This window comes from Tachyglossus aculeatus, chromosome 11 (genome assembly GCF_015852505.1).
Source record: "Tachyglossus aculeatus isolate mTacAcu1 chromosome 11, mTacAcu1.pri, whole genome shotgun sequence".
NCBI classification, from domain to species: domain Eukaryota; kingdom Metazoa; phylum Chordata; class Mammalia; order Monotremata; family Tachyglossidae; genus Tachyglossus; species Tachyglossus aculeatus.
Genome location: NC_052076.1, coordinates 58,523,877 through 58,529,387, shown reverse-complemented (window position 1 = coordinate 58,529,387; position 5,511 = coordinate 58,523,877). Strand labels below are relative to the sequence as shown.

Genomic DNA, 5,511 nt, shown 5'->3' with positions numbered 1-5,511 from the left:
TGGCCCTGGGTGTCAGAAGGCCATGGGTTCTAATCCCAGAGCTGCCACTTGTCTGCTATGTGGCCTTGGGCAAATCACTTGACTTCTCTGTGCTTCAGTCACCTCATCTGTAAAATGGGGATTGAGACTGTGAGCCCCACATGGGACAGTGACTCCATCCAAACCGATTTACAGTGCCTGGCACATAGTAAGTGTTCAACAACTACCACGATTACTGGCACTAATATTACTATTGATCATTTGTTCCTCTCAGAATCACACCTGGAAAGTTTCCAGTATTCTACCAGTCTTGGCTATGGGAGGGAGAGTCAAGCAGAGGCAGACCCATTCCATTCCTAGCTTGGCCAGTGGCTAGGGAGTGGAAGGCAATCCGTTACAAGTCAAAACTCACCTGTGCTGGGCAGCAGTGGCATGGGAGAGAGTTGAGGGCAGAGGCTTAAGTTTACTGCATGAAAGAAGGCAATGATAAACCACTTCTGTATTTTTATCACGAAAATTCCATGGATACACTACCGGAACGAATTTAGATGGAGGTGAGGCCTTCTGGGAGAGATGTGCCCACGGAGTCGCTATTGGTTGGAGATGACTCAACAGCATAAGACAAAATTGAGTGCTTACTGAGTGCAGAGCACTGTACTAAGGACTTGGGAGAGCACAATAGAAAAGAGTTGATAGACCTATTCCCTGCCCACAGTGAGCTTACAGTCTGGAGGGGAACTGGCTGGGAACATGTCTACCAGCTCTCCTGCATTGTAGTCTCTCAATCGCTTGGTACAGTGCTCTGCACACAGTAAGCACCAATAAATACCACTGTTGATGCTGATGATGGTTATAACTCACGGTAGAGAAGCTGGGACACGTAGAAGCAGTGATGCCTGAGGGAATTATGCCAACTGAAGTGCCCTTAAAACAGTCCTGGACAGTGTGATGTGGGATGCTGCCATGCTAAACTAATAATTAAATAATAATAATGACATTTATCAAGCTCTTTACTTGGGGTGGATGCAAAGTTATCAGATTGGACACAATCCCTGTCCTACACTGGGCTCACAATCTAACTTATTCCCATTATGCAGATGAGAAAACTAAGTCCTAAAGAGGTCAAATGACTTGTCCAAGGTCACACAACGGGCAAGTAGCAGAACTGGGATTAGAACTAGGATCTTCTGACTCACAGCCCTGTGCTCTTTCCATTTTACAATTCTGCCTAACTACAATTTCCAATGTATTACTTTTCATCTTTCCACCTCAGAGTGGGATTTTGAAATGCTTAAATCAAGGGTAATTTCTAATGGACCTGTTTCCTCTCATTATTGACCCTTTTCCCCATCCTGCCTAAACTTCTGTCAGTCCCAGCTACCTCCCTTTTTCGGCCACGTCTCTCCTTAGCCCATTTCAATCTAGATTTCATCTTCACTTGATTCCATCTACTCTTTCTATGTAGATGAGAATCAAACCTTAACAGTTAACACTCTCGATTGAATGACAAGAAATGAAATGAGATTAAATCCTTGCAAATAAGGTTAAATAGGTTGAGAAGTTTGAGGGAAATTCCCATTCTTTGATGGGAATTGTTTTAGAGAGCCAGTTCAAGCTACATCTGGAAGAGACCCCAGAAGGTTAGAAGATGTCAATACAAAGTTCAGGGTAGTTCCATACTATGGCCTTTTTTTCCCCACACATTTACTGGATGAGCATAATGTGCTTTGTTCCATTGAGACTGGATTGCAGCAATGCGCTCTGTATGGAGCAGCATAAGAGGCCAATCAGTTATGGGGACTTTGTGTAGAAACAGAGGTGCCATTTCCAGAAATAGAAAGCAGGGATCCACTCTATCCAGGCCTTTACTCTTTAAACTGGCTGCTTGTTGGCACATAATGGAAGTTTAAAATTGCATTGATGGTGTTTAAAAATTGAGGGGAGGGGAGAATTTATCTTAATCTCTGACAGCCCAAATTTACACTACTTGAACAGTAGAAAGTGGACTTGTTTTCCATTTTAAGGGGATCAAAAAACATGGGAGCTCATTTTATATTTGCATGCCTGCAGCTAACAAACAGAAAGGCAGGAGTTTTGGAATTTTGAACATCATTCTGGGGGTAGGGAATTTTCAGTTCTAATCCCAGCTCTGTGGGATTTAAATCAAGGGTGATTTCTATATACCTGTTTCCTCTCATTATTGTCCCTTTTTCCCTAACCTGCCTAAACATCTGTCAATGCCAGCAGACACCCTTCCTCTGCCATTTCTCAATCTAGATTTCAACTTCTTCCCTTGATTCCAACTACTCTTTCTAAGTAGATGACAATCAAACCTTAACCTTCAGCCCTGCCCTCCTACTTGCTCTTCCTTCTCCAGTTTCCTTTTATCACTGGGACATCTCCTCATGGATGTTTCACCAACGATTTAAACAAGGTCTAAAAATCAATCAGCCAGTTGATCGCATTTATTGAGTGCTTACTTTGTGCCGAGTAGGGTACTAAACCCTTGGTACTAAGCACTAGGGAGAGTACAATACAGCACAAGCGGGGAGACAGACATTAAAAGAAATGACAGGCTGGGGAAGCATCAGAGTATAAGGATATATATAAATGTTGTGAGGGTGGGATGCTTAAGGGGAGAGACTAGGGGCATAGGAAAAGCAGTAGGGAGAGAGAGTACTGGTCTTAAGGATATATATGGGAGGGAGTTTCAGGTAGGAGGGAAGGTATGAGAAAGGCGTTGACGGCAGCAAGTCTGGGACCATAAGTAGTAAAACTGAACTTCTGGTGTCAATCGATATCACTGATTGATTGATTGGTGTTAGATCCACTGGAGTGGAAGTTCCTTGAGGGCAGGGATCGTATCTATCAACTCTATAGTACTGCTGTCTCCCAGAGGCTTAGTCCAGTGAGTTCTCAATAAACACCATTGATTGATTGATTGATTGATTGATTGGCTGACTGGGCTGAGATTCAGGATCAAACCACCACCATCTCTCCATCTCTGTATTGTCCTCTGAGACTAAGGGCAGGGCAGGGCAGGGCAATCAATCAATCAATGGTATTTATTGAGCACTATGTGCAGAGCTCTGTTCTAAGCACTTGGGAGAGTACAATACAAAAGAATTAGCCAATATACGTCCCCTGCCCATAATGAGTTCACAGTCTGCAGGGGGAGACAGATGCACACATACACCCACACGCTCCCTCTTACACACTTATATCCATCCTGATCTTCAGCTAGGTTATAAGCTTCTTGGAAGCAGGGACAATGTCTATTGTAGTCTCCTAAGCACTTAATGCAGTGTTCTGCTCACGGTAAATGCTCAATGAGGTCAACTAATTTTCGGATTGATGGAGCAGCCTCTAGCCACCCTCTCATCACCAACACTTTCACCTCCGTCACCACAGTACCACTAGCAAAGAGCATTTATTCCAGAATTTGCTATATTCCCCGGCCTCTGTTCGGCCCTGTATGGAGCCAACTGCAAGAAATCTTGTCTCTGCCTGCCTGCCAGGAGCTTCCACTCCTTGGGAGTCTTCCCAAAGACATGGGTAGACATCAATGCAGTCCCATGGTTCTCTCTGAGAGGTTAGAAAGTCAGGGAGGTCCCTAAATATTCCCACTCTGGTAATTCTAACGTCTCCAAGGATCAAGGTGCAGTCAGCTCTTTGATTAACTCCTGGCAAACCAGCGTCTCACTGGGAAAGTCGTGGGGAGAGGATCATGGTACCCTATTCCCTGTCAGTTCCTCATCTCCTCAGACAGAGCCGTGGCTTTGTCAAACATGGAGAGAGAACCATCAATCAGAGACCTGGTGGCTACAACCAAGTAGTTCTGCTCCCTTTCCTCTCTGTTGGGGTCCAGGTGGGTGTGAGAAGCCTCCTTTACATTCTCATCCAAAATATGTCCTGAGAAGAGAAACTAAAGGAGAGAGCAGTCATGGGTCGGCATGGAAGGCTAGGACCCTCTGAGCACAGACCCGGGCAGCTTTAGTGGTAAAGGCAGCTTTACCACTTGCCAGCTGTGTGACCTTGGGTAAGTCACTCAACTGCTCTGTGTCTCAGGTTCCTCTTCTGTAAAATGAAGATGAAAAGAAAATACGTTCTTCCTTCCCAATAAACTGTGAGTCTCAGGGAGGACAGGTACTGTGTCTATCCTGAATTTGTTGTCTTTACCCCAATCCTTAGCACATAATAGAGCATGACAAATACCACAGTTGATATGACCTGGGCAAGACCAGGATTAGATTAAGGTAGGGGTCCCCCTTAATCATTCTTAAGCAGCTTGATGCTTTTACACTCACCCAATCCCAGCCCCAGAGCACTTATTCCATATGCTGCCATTTCCTCTACCTGTGATTTATTTTAATATCTGTTTCTCCTCTAGCCTGTAAGCTCTTTGTGGGCAAAAATCACTGCATTCTCCCAAGGGCTCAGTACTGTGTTCAGCACACAAGAAGTGTTCAATAAACACCAGTGATTGACTGATTCTGATCTTCTCTCCTATTTCCCCACTTCCTCCTGAAGCTCCCAACACTTACAATATCCAGCCCAGACACTCCCAACCTTGGTGTCATGTCTCTCATTACCCCCTAGGCCCACTCTGTCACCACGTTCTGTCTTTTTCATCTGGGAACTTTCAAGGATCTACCCATTCTCCTCCGCTGTCACAACCACTACCCTAATCCAAGCCCACATCACATCATCTCCGGGCTTCATTCCCAGTCTCCTGACTGGTTTCTCTATCTTTCCTTTCTAGTCCATCCTCCTGGTTAGCAGTGGGAATCAGCTTTCTAAAATGGCAGCCGGTCAGATCGTATCACTCCCCCTCTTCAAAAGCGGCTTACAATCAATCACCTTCAGCTCCAATTCAAGCCCTCAGAGGCCAGGTTCAAGGCTCTCCACCACCTGGATCTCTTCTCCCTCTAATCAATAATAGTGATCGTGGTTTTTGTTAAGCACTTACTATGTGTCAGGCACTGTACTAAGTACTGGGGTGGATACAGGCAAATTGGGTGGGACATAGTCCCTGTCCCATATGGGGCTCGCAGTCTTAATTCCCATTTCACAGAGAAGAATCAATCAATCAATCAGTGGTATTTACTGAGCACTTACTATGTGCAGAGCACTGTACTAAGCATTTGGGAGAGTACAGTACAACTGAATTAGCAGATACATTCCCGCCCATAGCCCTACTCTCTAATTTAGTGCAAGCTAACTTCCCTGCCATTTCCCACGCTTCAATCAATCAATCGTATTTATTGAGCGCTTACTGTGTGCAGAGCACTGTACTGAGTGCTTGGGAAATACAAGTTGGCAACATATAGAGATGGTCCCTACCCAACAGTGGGCTCATAGTCTAGAAGGGGGAGACAGAGAACAAAACCAAACATATTAACAAAATAAAATAAATAGAATAGATATGTACAAGTAAAATAAATAGAGTAATAAATATGTACAAACATATATACATATATACAGGTGCTGTGGGGAAGTGAAGGAGGTAAGATGGGGGAGATGGAGAGGGGG

The 5,511-nt window shown here is 44.6% G+C and overlaps 1 non-coding gene across 1 annotated transcript; it reads left to right on the top strand.

Annotated features, from left to right (window-relative positions):
* Positions 1–243: 243 nt before the first annotated feature.
* LOC119935280 lies at positions 244–381 on the top strand. Its single transcript, XR_005453166.1, has one exon. It is a non-coding gene; the product is annotated as a small nucleolar RNA SNORA7 (small nucleolar RNA).
* Positions 382–5,511: the final 5,130 nt, after the last annotated feature.